Source organism: Balaenoptera borealis (assembly GCF_965194805.1).
Source record: "Balaenoptera borealis genome assembly, chromosome: 2".
NCBI lineage: Eukaryota > Metazoa > Chordata > Mammalia > Artiodactyla > Balaenopteridae > Balaenoptera > Balaenoptera borealis.
Genome location: NC_138867.1, coordinates 135,336,027 through 135,357,973, shown reverse-complemented (window position 1 = coordinate 135,357,973; position 21,947 = coordinate 135,336,027). Strand labels below are relative to the sequence as shown.

The window sequence follows — 21,947 nt, the reverse complement described above, 5'->3', positions numbered from 1 at the left end:
ATAATGAGGACAAATTAGCCCTGCCAGATATTAAAATATGATATAAAGGTACATTAATTAAAGCAACATAATACTGGCCCATAAATAAACATGGAATATTCAAGTAATAGACCCAAAACAATACAGGAAATTAATATATGATAAAGATGTATTATTAAAGTAATGGTGTTCACCGAATGGATAGCCATTTAGCTAAAATAATTGAATGCATTCCTCTAACCTTAAAACAAAATAAATTACAGATGGAGAGAACATTTAAATACAAAAACTGAAAACCACAAAATTATTAGGAAAAAATAGAAGAAATTTTTGTATAGTCTTGGAGTGGAAAGGCCCCCTAAGCATAATATGTAAATCTGTGAATCAGAAGACTGCTCAATTTGACTACACAAAAATTTTTTTTAATTTGCACAGCAAAAACCTCCATAAGCAAAGTAAAAAGAATACATTTAAAAATGGGGTAAAAAAAAAAATGGGGTAGATTTGTGCAATTCATATCATAAATGGCTTTGTTCCCTAGCATATAAAAAGCCCCTAAAAATTATTATACAAAATCAACAACTCAATATTTACCAACAGATGTGCAAAGGACAAGTAGATAGTTCACAGGAAAAAAGTACAAATATTCTTAAAATATGATTAGTTTCAATCACAATAAGTCTAAAGGAAAAACACACTCCTATATGACTCTCACACGACTCTACTATACCTCACTTCTGACACCAAATGTGTGTGTTTTCCAAACATTAAGCAATTCTTCCACCCTAGTTGAGTGTCTTACAACATAGACTCAATTCTGACACTATCTGCTTAGAGATAGTGTCAAATCCCACAGGTTAAGGGCTGAGTCCTACAAGACTTCAGACACCACTTCATCATTTCTGATGCCAATGTCGCCTGTACTTCTGACCCACTGGCTATAAAATCAGAGAGTCCCTCCTTGGGTTCTATTAATTTACTAGAGCAGCTCACAGAATTCAGCAAAACTGTTTACTTACTAGATTACCAGTTTATTATAAAAGGATCTAACTCAGGAACAGCCACATGGAAGAGATGCGAAGGGCAAGGTATGGGGAAAGGGGTGCAAAGCCTCCACGCTGTCCCACCCAGCACCTCCCTGTGTTCACCAATCCAGAAGCTCTCCAAACCCCATTCTTTCAATTTTACTGAAGCTTCATTCTCTAGGCATGATTAATTGATTCAACCTCAATGCCCTCTCCCCTCCAAGGGGGTAGGGGGAGTGTGGAAGAGACTGAAAGTTCTAATCCTCTAATTCTGGTTGGTTCCCCTGGCAACCAGCCCCTTCCTTAGAGGCTTTCCAAAGGTCACCTAATTAACACAAACTCAGGTGTGGTTGAAAGGTTTTTGTTATGAATATCAAAAGACACTCCTATAACTCTGGAAATTCCACTGGTTTTAGAAGTTTTATGCCAGGAATAAGGGACAAAGACCAAATATATATTTTATTATACCTATTCTCTAGTACTAAATCTTACTACTAATAAGGTAAGTACAATTAAAACTATAGTGAAATACCATTTTCACCTTCAAATTGGCCACATGGAAAAGTGTGATATTACTCTGTGTTGGTGGGGATACTGGGGAACAGGCAATCTCATACACTGCTAGTGCAAGTATGAAGGGAAGCATCTACTGAAATTTTCAATGCACGTTTCCTTTGATCCAGCAAGTCCCCTTTTGTGGGCAGTTCAGAACCCTCTCTAGAATAGGGGTCAGCAATTTTTTTTTTCTAAAAAGGCCCAAAAGTAAATATTTTAAGCTTTGGGCCATGTGGTCTCTGTCTCAACTACTCAACCTTGTTGGTGTAGTGCGAAATCGGCCATTCACATTGCATAAATGAATGAGCATGGCTTTCCAATAAAACTTTATTTATACAAATAGCTGTGGGTAGGATTTAGCCTGCAGCCCATAGTTTGCCAACTCCTGCTCCAGAAGTCAGTAGGTGCAGAAAAGCTGGGCACACCTTCATTGTGGCAGAGACCACTACTGTCCCCAAACTCCATTTCTTCCCCATAGTAAAAGATGTGCAGGCAGGACTTGGAATGCCCAGTCAGTGTCGGCATTTCTCAGCCCTACTGGGAACTGGATGGCCAGGTAACTAAGCTCTCAATGATGTGGGAGCAAAAGCTCTGTTTCTACCTCTGGCTCATTTGCTTAGGCAAGATTTCTTAAAAAGAAATCTCTGTTCTTTTCCCCTTTCTCACTGGCTGCTGGCAATAACCAGAATGGTATTAAAGCCATACACTGAAAATATTGAAACTGGCAGAGCTGCCTTCAACCAGACTGCCTGAATGACTAGAGGGGACAGAGCTGGCCCATGGTCCCACACATAAGAGAAATTGTTCCAAACATGATCTGAGGGGCAGAACTTTTTGCTTCACAACCTCTTTCTGAGAAGTTAGCATTCCTGATAAAATGCTTAAGCAATTTTCTGTGAACTTTAATGGGATTAAGGTTTGCTCTAGGAAACCAATTACCCACATGCCCAATTACCCACATACTCAGTTGCCAACTGTCAATCAAGGGTCTAGTGACCTTTACCAGACTTTCTTTTCTTTCTGTGCCTAGTCTAACAATGATTATCTAACTGAACTCTTTTCCTATCAAATGTCCCTGCCAAAAGTAAATTTGGGAAGTGGCCTTCTAGGGTCCATTTCCCTGCTGTGCCTGATAGTAATAAAATTTTGATACATGCTCACAGCTAAATTGTCTGAAAACTTTTCTTTAACACTTGGAACACTCACCTGGTACAGTAACATGAGTGAAAAATGAATTTATGTTTCTTTGAGCCATTAAATTTTGTTCTCTATTTCAGCAGCCAAATCTACACTAATATGTTCATATTTTATAAATTTGCTTAAATTTACTATATGCTTACTTTGTACCAGAGACTATACTAAGCACTTTACATGCATTATATGTCACTAAACTCCATTTCCTTCCCATAGTAAATACCCACAGCTAGGATTGGATGCCAGAGCAGTGACCACCACCTCTAATAATAATCGTAGTTGTAGCAGCAATAACAACAATAATAATACTAGTTAATACTTACTGAATGCTTTCTATGAGCCAAGCACTGAGCAAAACTCTTTATACCTTATTCTTTACAACCTTATGGGGATTCTTCTTAGAAAAAACAAGCAACCGATCCAAGTTTTATCACTAGTGTTAATTCACTGAATTTAGAAAATGAAAGGAAACTTACTACTTTCCTAAGACAAATTCCTGACAGTAAAGCTCAAGACAATCACCTTGGCTGAGGAAGATCCAGAGAAAATGAAGCGCCTCTTAAAAGGGATATGATTCCCCAAAGCATATCAGCATCACTGAGACAGAACTGGTGGTGGGATTTTTTTTTTTTTTTTTTTTTGCTTTCCTAAAAGGGACACTATTTTTATAGGCTGAGAAGCACCATACACTTTTGCTGTTTAGGGCTATCTCACTGGTTCTTCAGAAGGCAAAAATTTGAAGGTGCTCTTCAAGACTTTTCTCCTAAGTGCCCCTACCCTTCAGGAGAAAGAAATCATCAAATTTTGTCCCCAAAGACTTGACTCTTTTCTAAACCAACCTCAGATTACAGACATAGGAGGAAGAATTAGATTTTGATGTGAAGAACGGGCTGGGCCTGGAATACTTTTCCAGCCTTTTCTCTAAGGAGGATTTAAGAATTGATATATTCATGATGCACTTCAGTAGGGTTGAAGGGATTTTTTTGGTTTTGGTTTTGCTTTTGCTTTTGTGGTTATGTCCATGAACACAAGGAGAGGCTCAGTTCTGCAGAGCTCTGCACATGCACTCACCCTGGTCCTGAAGGAGTGGGGTGTCCTCCCTAGAGAACCTCTGTGGCCCTCTCGGGTGAACCAACCTCTTGAGACTGCGCAGAACTCAGCTTCTCCAATGACACACTCAGGCAACAAGGAAGAAACAGCTGAAACAATGTAGGGATGGTCTCCCCCACCCCCCCGCAGTGTCAAGAGAGGACTGGCTGCCCCACCTGTCTTTTGAAACTAAGAAAAAATCCTGGAATTTATAGACATTTTCAAGTTACGGAAGTCTCAAGAGAAAGATATTTGGAGTCCCTGCATATGAGGAAGAGTTTAAGCAATATTAGAAAAAGAATTCATCCACCTATTCATCCATCCATTCATTTTACAAATAATTATTGAGGACTTACTATATGCCAGGCCCTGTTCAAAATCTAGGGGAGGAGGGAGAAGCAGGGAAGTACTGGTCAAGGGTACCAAGTTTCAGTTACGCAAGATGAACAAGTCCTAGAGATCAACTGTACGCCACAGTGCCTACAGCAGGGGTGCCCAACCCCCGGGCCGCAGACCCATACCGGGCCGAGGCCTGTTGGGAACCAGGCCGCACAGCAGGAGGTCAGCGGTGGGAGAGCCAGCGAAGCTTCATCTGCCGCTCCCCATTGCTCCCCATCGCTCGCATTACCGCCTGAACCATCCCCATCCCCACTCTCACCCCCAGGCCGTGGAAAAAGTCTTCCACAAAAGTCTTCTCACCAGTCCCTGGTGCCAAAAAGGTTGTGGACTGCTGGCCTATAGTTAACAACAATGTATTGCACACTTCAAAATGTGCCAAAAGGGTAGCTCTTATGTTAAGAGTTTTTATCACAAAAATAAATAAGTAAGTAAAGAGGGTGGGAGGAAACGCTTGGAAGTGATGGATATGTTTATGACATTGATTGTGGGAATGGTTTCACAGGTGTATATTTATCTCCAAACTCATCAAGTTGTATACATTAAATATGTACAGCTTTCGGTATAACGATCACACTTCAATAAAGTGGTTTCAAAAAACCCTAGGGATACGACAGTGAACAAGGTAGTCAAAGAGATGTGACTACATTTGTAACCCTTGTTGTGGTTCATGCAAGCATCAAATATAGATTTTGTAATGTCACATGTGTTTTTTTCAGCTCGCACTTGCGTTCTCACTCACCCAGCCATCCTGAGAAGTGCATCTAGCCCTCACCCAGGAGTCGGGGCATCCACGTACAACGTTGGTTATGTGCAGCCAAGCGCTCGCCTCATTGGTCCTCCCCCAAGACTGAAATTCTCCTCAAGAAGTCATCCCTTAGGGCTCAGACTTGTGTAAATGTGGGGAATTCCCTGGTGATCCAGTGGTTAGGACTCCAGACTTCCACTGCTGGGGGCACAGGTTCACTCCCTGGTCGGGGAACTAAGATCCCACAAGCCTCGCAGCACGGCCAAAAATAAATTAATTAACTAATTAATCAATTAATTAAAAATACACAGACTTGTGTAAATGTTAGAGTCCCCATTTAAATGCAAATATCCCTGCAGCCATGACACATTACATCATTGTCATTCATTATCACCTTTCAAGTGTAACAGCGACTGGGAAGTCTAAGAAATCCTGGAGAGGGAGAGAACCTAAGAGTGCTTCCAGGAAGAAAGGGCTAACTGGTGGCCTCAGCAGGAATATGGGAAGGGGGTTGCCAAGAGATTGAAGAAAGGTGAACTGATCACATACTTCCACTTGGAGAGACCGAAGGACATTCTTGAAGGAGGGACCAGAAGGCAACAGGACAGTCAGTGACAAACTGAATGATGTCTGCTATTGGACTATGTAATCAGCTACTCATGTATATTTCCAGATATATCTGAACCTCTTAATGGTTCACAATCATTTTTGGAAGTAGGTGTGGTATACCCTATGTAACAATATAGAGAAAAATCTACTTACCAGGAGAACCCACCCACCACCAACATTGTTTACTTGGATGAATAACTAAATTAGAAGCTTTGATGAGGAAGGAGGCCTCCAGGAGGTGCTTGATGATCACTCCGGGGCTAATTCCAGGGTTTGGTTTTGCTGACAAGGGTCTATAAATTGGGGACACAAGCTGAATAGGCTGGATAATAAAAGAGTCTTCAGAGGCTGTTTGGAGTAAGAGGGAGGAATGACAATGTCACTGGCAGAGGACAGAATAGGGATGAGGGTTTTATTAGTTCTCTAATGTGTGGCCTCTGATGCAAATCATCTTCCCTATTTCCTCATGAAATCTTCAGTAAAAGTCCATTTTTCTTAATGTGTCCTGTTACTGGGGGTTCACCAAAGACCCTAGGGAATAGCATGAGCACCAGTCATCCACAGCAGTCTACCACACCTCACTTCCAATTATAAATACTTAAAGAACTGGAGTTGGGGCTTCCCCGGTGGCGCAGTGGTTAAGAATCCGCCTGCCAATGCAAGGGACACGGGTTCGAGCCCTGGTCCGGGAAGATCCCACATGCCGCAGAGCAACTAAGCCCGTGCGCCACAACTACTGAGCCTGTGCTCTAGAGCCCGCGAGCCACAGCTACTGAAGCCTGTGCACCTAGAGCCCGTGCTCCACAACAAGAGAAGCCACTGCAATGAGAAGCCCACGCACCGCAACAAAGAGTAGCCCCCGCTCACCACAACTAGAGAAAGCCTGCATGCAGCAACAAAGACCCGACACAGCCAAAAATAAATTAATTAAATAAAATTTTTTTAAAAAAGAACTGGAGTTGTACAAGGCCCAAGGCAGGGAGCCTGCTGCATAATGCAGCATTAGGTTTGGAGATGGGATTTTTTTTAATTTTATTTCTTTTATTGAAATATAGTTGATTTACAATGTGCCAATCTCTGCTGTACGACAAAGTGACTCAGTTATACACATATAGACGTTCTTTTTTTATATATTCTTTTCCTTTATGGTTTATCACAGGATATTGAAAATAGTTCCCTGTGCTATATAGTAGGACCTTGTTGTTTATCCATTCTATATATAATAGTTTACATCTGCTAATCCCACACTCCCTATCCTTCCCTCCCCCACTCCTCCTCCCCCTTGGCAACTACAAGTCTGTTCTCTATGTTTGTGAGTCTGTTTCTGTTTCGAAGATAAGTTCATTTGTGTCATATTTTAGATTCCACATATAAGTGATATCATATGGTAGTTGTCTTTCTCCTTCTGACTTACTTCACTTAGTATGATAATCTCTATTTGCATCCATGTTGCTGTGAATGGCATTATTTTGTTCTTTTTTATGGCTGAATAGTATTCCATTGTATATATGTACCACATCTTCTTTATCCATTCATCTGTTGATGGACATTTAGGTTGTTTCCATGACTTGGCTATTGTAAATAATGCTGCTATGAACACAGGGGTGCATGTGTCTTTTTTTTTTTTTTTTAGATCACAGTTTGTTTGCTTATTTATTTGCATACAGACATCCAGTTGCTGTTGTAGTACTGAGGTCCTCGCATGTGTCTTTTTGAATTATAGTTTTATCCAGGTATATGCCCAGGAGTGGGATCACTGGATCATATGGTAATTCTGTTTTTAGTTTTCTGAGGAACCTCCACACTGTTTTTCATAGTGGCTGCACCAACTTACATTCCCACCAACAGTGTGGCAGGGTTCCTTTTTCTCACACCCTCTCCAGCATTTGTTATTTGTAGACTTTTTAATGATGGCCATTCTGATAGGTGTGAGGTGGTACCTCATTGTAGTTTTTATCTGCATTTCTCTAATAATTAGTGATGTTGAGCATCTTTTCATGTGCCTACTGGCTATCTGTATGTCTTCTTTGGAGAAATGTCTATTAAGGTCTTCTCCCCATTTTTCAATTGGGTCGTTTGTTTTATTGTTGTTGAGTTGTATGAGCTGTTTGTATATTTTGGAGATTAAGCCCTTGTCTGTCGTGGAGATGGGATTTTTAATGATGGTGAATGTACTCAAACTACAGTGCTTTGATGGGACAATACCAAATCAGTGCTTTTTATTCAAAACAAGGTTTATACTTTTCAAAACTGAAAGTGTCTAATCCTCATAGTTAGGAGAACATAGCAGGCATAATTTCCCCATTTTCAGGAGGCATGTGACTCTGGAGTGACAAGACTAGAGAATTCCATCAAGGTCACTTTTCCCAATGAAGACAAGAATTAGAGAACCTGGATCTCCACTGAGAGACAGACATAACCCATGGGTCCTGGGAGCCACATTCGAACATAGAGCTTCATGAAATTGATCTCCTAAAAGTAAATTCCGTTTTCTTCTCCATCAAAAGGCTGCTGAGACACCATTGGGTGGCACTATTGCTTACACTTTAAAATTTCAGAGAGTGAAGTAAAGCCACATTTCAAACCCAGAAGCAGAAAGAATAGCAGAGCTTTCTCCAAGAAGCTCTAGAAGACAGCATCCTACCAAGATGTAGCATCAATACAGCTCAACTACAGAAGGTTTAAAATAGGTAAAATATGATTTCTTGGAAAATAACCCAACTCATATAAAAGACATAATCTACCAGATTCAATGAGCATCAGTATCCTCATTACAATTTCCAAGCAACTTGACATCCTAAAGAGCTCTTTTCTTCATCCGAGATGGATTGCCAGCAATTGTCACTCACTTCTGTTTAGGGGATAATGGGGGAAGGCATACTGTTTTGTGGCTTTTGCTTTCTGCAAACATGTTTAAGCCTTGGTTAGTCGATTACCCCCATGACTCCTATATCCATTTACAGTAATTTCTATTAAGAAAAGTTCCACCTCTTGCACTAATGGGAGCTCCGATGATCAACTCAAGGTCCCTAGCTACTATGTTTAGCGGCTATCGCTGCTTGGACGTCTAAGACCTTTCTCTGCACTATAGAAAAATGTACCTTTGAGGAATATAATGATTCTCATTACTCCTCCTCTCACACCCACGTCACTAGCAGACAGAAATCAGCACAGGGGACAGCCAGCAAATCAACACTGGGAACAGTTTTTACAGTTACCATTGTCTGGCATAACACACACAAGCACCCATGTGCCACACACAATGGGATTTTATTCAACACAGCAGCCTTGTATTAATTACATTTTTCACCATTAATACTTTTTCACTAATTTAAATAGCTCCCTCCATGCTGCTGTCCCAGAGTAAAACCAGACAGGTCCACTGCTAATCGCATTACAATGAAAGAGTGCACTATCACAATGAATTACATGTGCCACCTTTTTTCAGTGGCACATTCCCAGCTCATGACAGCCAGAGAAACAACAGGAGAAAAGAAAAAACCAAAAACATAAGCCATATATAAAATGAGAAGAAAAAGACAATAGAAAATTATCCCAAAGTTTGATGCAGTGGATATGACTGATGGTGGGAGTCCTCCCCATTCAAGCCCGGCTTCTAAGGAAACTGAGAAGAAAAAGCCCAAGACAGAGATTTTAAACAAAGTCCTCGCCTTGTTACTCAGTGTGGTCCACAGAGTAGCAGGAATGGCATTGTCTGAGAGCTTGATAGAATGCAGGTTCTCAGGCCTTACCTAGACCTAATGAATCAGATTCTTCATTTTAACAAACACGCAGGTGATATGCATGCACATTAAAGTCTGAGAAGCTCTGCTCTAGTTCACCGGGGTATGAGAAAACAGAAGCTTCCTAATGATGGAGGGCCAGTTCCTACGATTTGGCTAGGATGAACCTAGCAGAGAAGGTTAAGAAAGGAAGTAATGTTTTAATTTTTTTCAATGTGTTACAGGGCCTCTTGCCCATAAATTCTGAGACAGAGTCAACTAGACAATGTGTTGACTCTGACAAATTATTATTATTTTTTTAACATCTTTATTGGAGTATAATTGCTTTACAATGGTGTGTTAGTTTCTGCTTTGTAACAAAGTGAATCAGTTATACATATACATATGTCCCCATATCTCTTCCCTCTTGCATCTCCCTCCCTCCCACCCTCTCTATCCCACCCCTCTAGGTGGTCACAAAGCACCGAGCTGATCTCCCTGTGCTATGCGGCTGCTTCCCACTAGCTATCTATTTTACATTTGGTAGTGTATATATGTCCATGCCACTCTCTCACTTGACAAATTACTTTTAATGTCACTTTCTGCTTGTACTCTGAACATGCCTTGTCTTACAGTGTAAATACATGCAAGTTGCAACATGACATAACGACGTGTATTTTATTAGTGACTTTGTCCTTTTACATGATATTTTAAGTTCTACTGTGAAATCTAGGCCATTGTATCCACATCTATTGTAATTTCAATAATTAGATATTAAGATTGAAACTTAGAATAGATTTCTCAAAGTTGAAATCATGAAAATGAGGAAATTCTTCAAAAATACCTCAAAAGCTCATGTAGAATTGGTGGATCTTCTTGTTCCTTTAAGGACCAATGTGTGATGTTCAGAAATACTGCCTTTGGCATGAAACCTTCTCCCCACTTCCTTGTAAGAAAAATTGATAAGACAGTGAGCAGAGAAGTTCCTATCTAATACTTATGTTCAGGGCTGATGCTCAGTGACAAGCATAGAACCACGCCAGTTGCTTACACCTGGTGGCCCATCTGATTGGTCAGTGCCTATGGTACCAGCTGTTAAATACTTTTTTTTTTAACATCTTTATTAGAGTATAATTGCTTTACAATGGTGTGTTAGTTTCTGCTGCATAACAAAGTGAATCAGCTGTACATATACATATATCCCCATATCTCCTCCCTCTTGCGTCTCCCTCCCTCCCACCCTCCCTATCCCACCCTCTAGGTGGTCACAAAGCACTGAGCTGATCTCCCTGTGCTATGCGGCTGCTTCCCACTAGCTATCTATTTTACATTTGGTAGTGTATATATAAGTCCATGCCACTCTCTCACTTCGTCCCAGCTCACCCTTCCCCCTCCCCGTGTCCTCAAGTCCATTCTCTAGTAGGTCTGCATCTTTATTCCCATCCTGCCCCTAGGTTCTTCATAACCATTTTTTTTTTTAGATTCCATATATATGTGTTAGCATACAGTATTTGTTTTTCTCTTTCTGACTTAAATACTTTCAGTATCACCTATTCCTATATTCTAGTTAGTGTCACAGACCAAGGAGTGTCTGTAAAGTGAGAACTGCAGTCATGAAACAAAGCACAGGTAAGAGAGTTCCCTTTCTCTCTGTCATACACAAGCAGGACCACCTTCCTTTCACGCAGATGTCAAAAGTAAGCATGGTAGGCATGTGTGTACCTGTTCTGATGTGAGGACACCTGGAAGAGTTCAAACATATCTCCTTTACCCACTGTTTGCTTTGAGTCTCCAGGAAAATCCGCATTTTGAACCTATATTTCCCACTACCAGGCAAAAACAGTTAATAATAATAATAATAATAATAATGGCAGCATCAGAGAAGAACAATGAGAAATATAGATTCTTTTAATTCATTTATTCATTCTACAATAGTCATTGACCATCTTCTGTGTGCTAAGCAGGGTTCTAAGTGCCATAGGTACATCAGTGAACAAAACAGACAAAACTACCTGCTTTCATGGAGTTTGCATTCTTCTCAGGGGAGACAGACAATAATCAATACACATAATAGTAAGTCATATAGTATGTTAGATGCTGATAAGTGCTATGGAAAATAACAGAACAGAGAGGAGCATTGGGGGCAATAGGGAAGGGTTTGCAATTTTAAGTGGGAAGGTCAAGGTAAGCCTTAATTGAGAAAGACTTATAGCTAAGCAGGGAGTGAGATATGCAGATTTCTGAGAAAGGAGCATTCCAGGTATGACTGGCATTTTGAGGAAAAGAGAGGAAATTTATGGAGCAGAATGATCAAGTAGAAAAGTAAAAGGAAATAAAGTCAGCCGGGTAATAAGGGTATGAATTAAGTAAAGCCTTTTACTTTAAATAAAATTAAAAATTAAAATTAAAGTTAAATAAAAACTTTAGCTTTTACTCTGAGTCAGATGGGAGGTCAATGGAGCTTTTTGAGCAGAAGAGTAGCGTGATCTAACTTATATGTTTTAACAGTATGACTCTGGCTGCTGTTTGAGAATAGACTATGGGGATAAGCAAGAATGGAAGCACAGAGACCAGTAGGTAGGTTTCCACAATCACACACATCAGAGATGATAGAAGGTTGGACTAAGGTGGTAATAGCAGAAGTGGTGAGAAGTGGTTAGATTCTAGATATCTTTTGAAGATAGTACCTACAAGATTTGCTGATGCTTTGGATGTGGGTATGAGATAATGAAGGAAATCAAGGATGATAAAAGTTTATGGCCTAAGCAATTGGAAGATTGGGAAAGATGTGAATAGGGCAAGTTTGTGGGAGGAAGATCAAGAGTTTCTTTTGCACAGGTTGGGTTTGAGATGTCTATTAGACAGCCAGGTGAGGATCCCAGATACAGGAGCTCAAAGATGGGGTACTGAGCAAAGGATATAAATTTGCACATTGACAGCACATGCAGTTGCTTAAAGCCATAAGCTTGGACAAGCACCTCTAGGAGAGGAGTAGAGATTGCTAAGTAGAGATTGCCCGAAGCACTCCAATAAGAGGTGAGGGAGAAGAGGGAGAACCCCCAAAAGAGAATGAGAAGGAGCAACCAGTGAAGTAGAGGAGAACCAAGATCTGACCAAGCAAAACAAATCATTCTACTTGTTCCTCTATGGCAAAATTAAATTTTGGAGATTTAATCAGTAAAATATTTTACTTTTGTTTCTCTTTGTCAGAGCGTGATGTTTTCCCCTTCATCACTCTTCTGTTTAAACAAGATCTTGGTCTTCTTCCTCTCTGGGAAAGGTAGACACAGAAGAAACACAAAGAAAGATAAAGGTCAACCTTAAGTTTCCAAAAGCAAAAGTCCTAATGCAAACAAATGTTTTGTGGGAAACAGCTGTTTAGCTACTTTTTTATTAACACAATGAGAAGAAAAAAAAACTTCTCTGGGCACTGGGCAAGGAGAAGAGTTAAAAGGGATGCAAAAGATGTGAACACTTCCAAAGAGCTTTTATTTCCACTTCTATCGCTTATTGGTGTATGACTTAGGGGAGGCATTAAGTTTTACAGGTCTCAGTTTCCCCATCTCTGTGAAGGAGCCCTGCATTTGGCCCCTTCCTGTGTAGTCCAAAAATGAGGGGATGATAGACAGACAGACAGGCTGTCTGTCTGTCATGCACAAACACCAGATAAGTCCATGATACCACATGAGCCCTTCAGAACTTGGATGGCCTAGAGATAAGGAAGGAAAGCAGAAAATCCTGACTTGACTTAGTACAGCTAGAATGAACTAATATTGTGTTTTCTGCTATCAAGAATAGTCTCAAAAATGAGACCTATGAGATTAAAACCTAAAGTGACTTTTTTTGCACAACTATTAACTCCACACCTTTACTATTACTAGCCTTCAGGGTTCACTTCACATTTTCTCTCTTCCACGAAGACCTTCTTGATAGGCCCACCAGGCTATGTTATTCACTCGATACTCAGCACACAAAGTCTTGCATTGTTAGTTATCTTTTATGAATATAGCTTATGTCACCTCCTTGAATTCATCAATACTTTCAATTCAACAAGGCTTTTTTAGAGCACTGTATAGAATTGCTTTCAGCCACAAATAACAATGGATATGGCTTGCACAATTTCACGATTTAATTCTGTTTCTGGCAATTTCAGGACTGATGCAGAGGTTTACCAATATCAACCAGTACCCAGACTCTCTCTACCTTTCTGATCTGCAGTCCTTACCATGTTATCTTTTTATATTTGGCCTTCTTTTTTCAAGCAATATGGCCGATTTAGCTGCACACATCACATCTTCACACAACCAAATTTAAGACCAGAGGAAAGAAGCTGATCTCCTTACCATCTCTTTTTATTCAGAAGCAAAAGCCCTCCCAGGAGACTTCTCCTTATACCTAATTAGCCACAGCTTGGTCACACGGCCACACCTAAACCTCCCTAGCAAATAGGAATTTCCAAAGTAGGTTTAGACCCTGGACTCTGGAGTGGTTCATTATTTCCAGAGTATGTTGTAGCCTGAACAAAATTGGGGGTGGGGGAGTCTGTAAACTTAGGAAGAAGTAAGAAACAGCTGCTATGTAAGCAGCTAACAGTGTTTGATACAAGCACCATATTCAAGGCATCCTTCTATTCCCTGTTTAGAATATAAAAATGAGTTAGGCAACTACAGGTTATGAGCCCAGTGGTTAGGTACACAGGTACTGGATCCAGACTGCCACAGTTCAGCCTGGTTCCTTTACTGACTAGCTGTTTGTCAGTAGATGAGTCACTTACAAACCTTGCAGCTTCAGCTTCCTCAGCTGTAAAATGGGGGTAATAATAACACTGACCTTAAAGGATTGCTGTGAGCATAAAATGAGGAGACATACATAAAGCGCTCAGCATGGAGTATAGATAGCACTCAGTAAGTAAATAGTCAGTGTTAGCTATTACTACTATTTGTCTATTCTCCATGGTAAGCAAATAACATGCTAGGTGCTCTTAAAGGTACTGGGACCCAAATGAGATATGATCTCTGCTCTCCCAAAACTTGCCTTTCCCTGACCCCAAGCCCACTCCTCAGGTTAACCACTCTTGACAGTTTGATGTCTACCCATGTATGCGGATACCCCTCATTTATTTTTATTAAAATGCTATCATATTATCATTCATTCATTCATTCATTCAATAAATATTTACCAAACACTTACTATATGCCAGGGACTGTTCTAAGAGCTGGAAAAACAAGTAAATGAAACCGGTTCTTCAGAAGCATGGTCTCTTCACAATAAAGTTTTCTTCTCAGTCTTCTTAAAGATCTACCTCTTTCTTATTAATAGCTTTCTGCTATCCATTACATGATTCTGCCAAAATGTATTTAACTATTCCTTTTTTAACAGACATTACGGTTCTACTTTTCTACCATTAATTACATGCAAGATCTTGATGAACTTCCTTTAAATGTATCCTACGAACACACATAGGAGTTTTCTGTTGGCTAGCATCCTGAAGCAGCTTGCTATATCATAATTTTTCCCTTTTCTCAACACTCGGTATGGTGTTTTACACGCAAAGGGTGTTTCAACAACATATACTCAATGATCATTCTCCACAACCGTCCCTACCTGATCAAGAATCCCTTGAACTTTCTGCATGACTTTTTTTTTACGTTTCAATGAGAGACTGAATTCTTGCATTGAAACAAATAAAAATGTAAAACCCTAATTCTATTTAGTAGGATTTAAGTTATAATTCACTCCAATTTATTAAAAGACTGCTTTGGGGCTTTCCCACCAACAACGTGGCATTTTTAATATGTTCTCATTATTAATTTTTTTAAAAACTGTTCTTTTAAGGAACAAATTTTCAAACTGGCTTTTGAAAGGGTCCCCAGAGAACTGCTATGAATTGCTACTGACGTGAAGAAAACCAAACATTTACCATGTGGAATTATCATCTGTATATCCACAGGAGCCCTTCCCGGAGGCTGTCTGGGGACCAGAGCCCCTGAATTGCATTTACACTATGTGACGAACAGCAGGGAAGATGTCTTCTTCTGTGTCTTGCCCGTCTGATGTGGGCACCAGTAAGTGACAAACGAGCACAAATGGTCTGTTTGTGTTGAATGGGATCGATGTGGGCTATCACTTATTAAAGCGCTTATTAAATGTGCACTTTTTTACATGTGTGTTATTTAATTACAAAGGGGAACGGAACTTCAAAGGCATGCACACTGCAATTTTGTAAAATTACATGTAGGGTCAGTCAGTGATGGCTATGAAGGGGCAAAAAAATGTCGTATTTCAATAATTTGTGAACTTGGAGGATAAGAGGATGTTTGAGAGTGAAGAAAACAGCAAAAACTGCTTAGGTGCGTAAAAGTTCAAATGTTCAGGGGGGAAATGAACCTGAGTGGCTTAGAGCATTTTTTCAAACTTTTTTGACTGCAACCCACAATAAGAGGTACATTTTATGTCATGACCCCATGCAGACACACATATACGTGCCACACACACATGACAAATGAAAGTTTCATAAAATAATACCCTTACTACATGATATTTTCCATCTTATTCCATCTATTTCCATTTTTAATGAGGTTTTTGACCCACTAAATTGATTTCAGGACTGACTGATTGAAAGTTTATTATTATTGATGGTCAGTAGCTATCCACGATAATTAGGGGGAAAAAGTCAACTTCATGAAAGATAGGAAACTCAGGAACATAATTGTCACATACCTCAAGTTTTAGAGTCACAAAGACCTGGGTCTTAGTCCTAGCTCTATCACTAGTCTATCACTTGGGAAAGGTGCTTAAGTTTCATAAGCCTCCATTTCTCCATCTGTGAAATAGGCATAATAATGGTATCTATTATATGATAGGCTCTCAAATGATAGCTACCATCACCAACATCAGGAGGGAGATGATGATGGTGATGTACTCACTCAGCTTGAAATATGTCCCAGAAACGTGAACATAATCCAGGGGAGAGCAAGCCCTACAAAATGCAAGAAACTTCTGTGGTGGTATCATTCTATTTACGAATTATACAGTCACCCAAATAAAGGTTTTCTAGAAAAAGAGTGATCGTGTTTTCCAAATCCTAAAAGGCACAGTTTATAAGATAATGCTAAGACAAGTACATACACAGCTATGTTCATAGCAGCACTATTCACAGCAGCCAAAAGGTGAAAACAGCACAAATGACCATCAACAAATGAATGGACAAATACACGGTGGAACATTATGCAGTTGTAAAAAGGAATAAAGTACTGAAACATGCTACAACATGATCCTCGAAACCATGCTGAGAGAAAGAAGCCAAACAAAAGTTACATACTGCATGATCTCATTTATATGAACTATCCAGAATAGATAAAGCCATAGAGACAAAACACAGATTGATGGTTGCCAGGGGTTGAGGGGAAGGAGGAGAGGGAGAAAATGCTCAATGGGTAGGCGGTTTTACTTCAGAGTGATGAAAATGTTTAACTAGACAGAGGTGGCAGTAGCACAACATTATGAATGTACTCGCTGTCACTGAATTGTTTGCTTTAAAATGGTTAATTTTATGATATGTGACTTCCATCTCAATAAATTATTTTTCATAAATGAGAATGCCTAGTACATAGGAAGAAACCCAATAATTATTAGGAAATTTTATTACCAGCTCCCTTCATATAAATATAATATTATTATTACATTGTTATTCTTAAAAGATTGGTACAATCCAGAGGCATTAAGTCTGTCTTAATAATATTCTGACTAAAAAAAATAAATTCACAGATTTTCCTCAAGAGACAGAAAGAGAAGGCAGCATCTAAAGAAAGCAATGTATTTAATAACATGCAAAACTCCCGCAAGAGCCACACAAATAGATGGAAGACGGAATACCCAGTCAAACTTAAATGCAAAAACATGACACAGACCTAAAGGAAGAAAGTCGATATTCATGAATATTTTTAAAAGCAAACTTACTTATTGAATCTGGAGATGATACCTGTAAATGGGGAGACCACTCTCATGGGACCAACAAGCTGGAGGAGAAAAAGAGAGAGAGAGAGATTAAGAGAAAATACATTTTTTCAGTTTTTTCTTATTGAGATATATTTGACACACGTTTTGTAAGTTTAAAGTACAACATATTGATTTGATATATTTATATTGCACTATAATTACCAATGTAGCGTTAGCTAACACCTCTACCCAGTCACATAATTATCATCTCTCCTACTGTTGGGAACAATTGAGATCTCATCTCTTGGCAACTTTAATTTTTTTTTTAGTTTATAATAATTTTGTGTCTATAATCACTGTACTGTATATTAGGTCTCCAGGACTTACTTATCTATTAGTTGCACACAATAAAAAATTAATAGGAGCAATGTGACACCCTATTATTTAGGTGTCTTAAAACACCTATAATTTGGTGTTTTTAAAAAGAAAATCGGACTTAGGAGCTATACATTAAAAAAAAAAAAAGATGTGGGGTTTCAATTAAAGAACTGCTGGGCTTCCCCTGGTGGCACAGTGGTTGAGAATCTGCCTGCTAATGCAGGGGACACGGGTTCGAGCCCCGGTCTGGGAGGATCCCACATGCCGCGGAGCAACTAGGCCCGTGAGCCACAACTACTGAGCCTGCGCGTCTGGAGCCTGTGCTCCGCAACAAGAGAGGCCACGATAGTGAGAGGCCCGTGCACCACGATGAAGAGTGGCCCCCGCTTGCCGCAACTAGAGAAAGCCCTAGCACAGAAACGAAGACCCAACATAGCAATCAATCAATCAATAAATCAATCAATAAATCTTTAAAAAAAAAAAAAAAGAACTGCTGTGTGGCTGCTTAAAAAAAGAAGCAAAGTTAGATTTCACTGATAGAAGTACTATGCCCATATCCAAAGAAAGGAAGATAACAGTCCCACTATAATCACTGTTCCGAGTATCACATTTTAAGAGAGACACTGATCTAATATAATATATTCAAAGGAGAACACATTTGGTTGGCAAATGGTCTAGGAAAATATTCCAACAAAAACTGGAGGGATATTGCCTAGCAGAGAGAAAGCAAAGAGAAATACAATACAAAGAAGCTTAGGGGTCACATTCTAAATGAACAAATAAGAAATGAAAAAAATTACAGTGAAAATTATCTATTGAAAAAACCCTCACAAACAACAAGAATTTACTGTATAGCACAGGGAACTATATTCAATATCTTATAATAAACTACAATGGAAAAGAATTAAAAGAAAAGAATATAGATGTATACATATATATATGTATTGCAATGTAACCGAATCACTTTGATGTACACCTGAAATGAACACAATATTGTAAGTCAACTATACTTCAATTTTAAAAAATCCTCTAAACCACCTATAGAATACATATATATAATATATATATACATATACTTTTGTTTATACACACTGAAGTTTGAAAACCTCAGAGGGAACAAACAAAAGGGAAGTATCTATGCAACTGAATGGGCTTCAAATCTTTAGGATAATTTATCAACTCAAGAAGTGAATGGGAGGCTGTATTAGTTTCCTAGGGCTGTTGTAACAAAATACCACAGACTAGAGGGCTTAAAACAACAGAAATGTATTACCCCCACAATTCTATACAGATGCTAGACATCTGAAATCAATATGTCAGCAGGACCATACTCTCTCTGAGACTTTGGATGGACTCCTTCCTTGCATTTTCCTAGTTTCTTATAGTGGCATCAATCCTTGGTGTTCCTTGGCCTTGTAAAAAATTAATAAACAGAAACCTCAATTAAATAGAGTCAGGAGACCAGAAGGGGGAGCTCTCGTGCCCTGGGATGATAGCAGAGCCCAAGAGGAGGAAGAAAGACCTCCTCTTCTCTCCTGGCAACAACTCAGCCAATGAAAAGCTCTTTGTTTTTCTGGACTCTTTGTTTACTATAGCCCCCCAGACTTCCTTTTCCCCTCTATAAAAAAGCTGTCCTTCCCTTTCTGTGCTGGGACTTGCACATGACTTGCCATGGTTGTAGACCCAAAACTGCAATTCTTTCCTGATCCTGAATAAACTCGTTTTTGCTGGAGAAATAACTGGCAGTCTATTTGTTTTAGGCCAACATCCTGCAGCTGCATCACTCAAATCTCTGTTTCTGTTGTCATGTGACACTCTCCCTGTGTGTCTCTGTCTTCACATGGCACTTTCCTTTTCTTATAAGGACACTAGTCATATTGGATTAAGGCCCACTCTAATAATTACATCTTAACTTGATTATATCTGCAAAGGTCCTACTTCCAAATAAGGTCACATTCACATATACCTAGAGTTAAAACTTATCTTTTCGGTGCACACAATTCAATCCATAATAGAGGAATAAGCAAAATAGATTCTAAAGTAAATTTGCACACAGCAAGGTGTCCACCATTAGGTTTCATAGTAAGCCCTTATAACATCAACAGATGTTATAGATATGTTTGTTGAGGTGATAATTAATGTTTGCTAGACTTCCATCTAAATTTTCCTTGTTCCAACCCACGTGCATACTGTATGAAACTCTGAAAACTTTGTAAAGTTTTGGGAAGGAACTTGGCCAGCTGTTTTCTGTCTTTCTAAATTGACATTCTTCTGTGCTGACCCCAGTAACCAGCTTTACTTTCCTGCCCTTGGGCAGCTTTCTAGGGAGGTCAGGTTCTAAAGCCACCAGGTAAGTACATTCAGGTGAGATGGAACGGTCTTGGCCTCACTACTTAATAGCCACAGGCCTCAGTCACCTCATATATAAAATGGAAGCAGTAACATACCCCCTCACAAGGTCACTGTGCATAAGTGAGGTAATACCTGTGAGAAGTACACTGAGAACAAATGTTGGTCCCTTGCAAGTGCCCAACAAATGGCAGCTATGTTCATTGTAATTACTTAAACAAGCTCTATTGTGTGAAAAGAGATTTAGTGAATTCTACAGTGATTTTAAGTGAATTCTTACTTACAGTAGTAAGTAAGCAATTACAGGGATCCATAAATGGTCTGGTCTGCTTTGCAAAACAGAGTTCCCCATTGACAGATATGTGTAAACAGAGGCTGTACCCATCTGTCAGGGATGCCACAGGATGTTTGCTCTTATCTGAACATAGAGGGATAACACCTACCTTACAGGGTTATTGTAAAGACTAAGAAAATCACAAAGGAAAAAGGTATGACCCAGTAGTTGAAATATAGCGAGGTGTTCAGGGGGTGGTATTACTAATCACGTCTGTTACTAGGTCATTGTTAGAGAAGATTCTCGCCCAGAACAGAAAAATCAATCAAAAGACTCCTTTCCAACTCTCAGCTGACATAGTTTTACAGGAAGATGTACTGCTGAGTATATTTTCTAGTTTATTTAATATCTGCCTTGTGAGTAAAGAAATAAATCTAGGGGTCTAAGGGCTGAGATTTTGAGGACTCATAAAAATGTTTATTCTGAGATATTCATGGCAGCATTGTTTTTAAAAAGTTAAGACTGAGAAATAATTAAAACACACAAAGTTAGAGAACTGGATAAATAAAGAGTAGTACATGACTAAGAACACAGGCTCTGGAGTCAGCCAGCCAGGTCTGAAGCTCCACTCAGCCTTTGGCAAGTTAAACTCTCTCAGCCACGCTTTTATTCAGAGAGAGGTTGTGAGAATTAAAGCAGGTAAAGCATTTAGCATAGCACCTGACATAATAACAAGTCTTCAGTGATGGTGACGATGATGGTGGTGGTGATGCCACCACCATGAAAAATAATGCTGTGGGTCTATCTTTTCTTGCTTCATAAATAAAACTAGTATATGTAGCTAAATTTTTTTTAAGTAGGTCATACAATAGAGAAACGACAATACACTAACCCAATGATGAAAATTAGCATTACCAATGGTCATTGTGTACCTCCAGATGTGATATGCTAAGATAGATATGACATCACCAAGTAGAATTCTGACCAGGAATACGTAATCTGAGCATAGTCAAAAAAAGCAACAAATAAACCCAAATTGAGGAACATTCTACAAAATAAATGGCCTTTATTCCAAAATGTCGTCATGAAAGGCAAAGAAAGGCTAAACACACAGTTCCAGATTAAAGGAGACCAAAGAGGCATGACCACTCAATGCTATATGTGATCCTGGACTAGATCTTGGGCTAGAGGCAAAAAAAATATTATAAAAAACATTATTGGGACAATTGACAAAACTGGAATATGAACCATAGATAAAAGTACTGTATTAATTAACTTCTAAATTTAATAACTGTACTGCGGCTATGTAAGAAAATATCTTCATTCTTAGGAAACGGGCACTGAGGTATGATGAAATAAAGGGGCCTCAGCCATGCGGCCTCCTGTCATATGGTCCAAAAAATTAAAAATTTTATGTATATGTGTACACACACATACAGAGAAAACAAGAGAGAGAATGATAAAGCAAATGTGGCAAAATGTCAAAAATCAGTGAATTTGGGTAAAGAGTATTTGGCTATTCTCTATACTAGCAATTTTCCTTAAGTTTAAAATTATCTCAAAGTTAGCTGTTTGTTTTTTTAATCTATAGAGAAGGGAAAGTACTGGGAGTAGAGATGAAAGAAAATTGGCCACAAATTGACCACTGTTGAATCTGAGTGATGAGCACGTGGGGTTTATTATACTCTTCT

The 21,947-nt window shown here is 39.2% G+C and overlaps 1 long non-coding RNA gene across 14 annotated transcripts in view; it reads right to left on the bottom strand.

Moving 5' to 3' along the window:
• The window catches only part of LOC309622884, a 745,101-nt gene that overhangs the window by 638,102 nt on the left and 85,052 nt on the right, over positions 1 to 21,947 (bottom strand). For 13 of the 14 annotated variants that reach the window (XR_014241173.1, XR_014241174.1, XR_014241175.1 and 10 more), the window contains one exon: positions 17,277 to 17,335. This is a non-coding gene — a long non-coding RNA (uncharacterized lncRNA). Of the gene's footprint in view, positions 1 to 11,149; positions 12,589 to 17,276; positions 17,336 to 21,947 lie in introns of those variants that run through there. The other variant, XR_014241186.1, reaches the window with a different exon arrangement.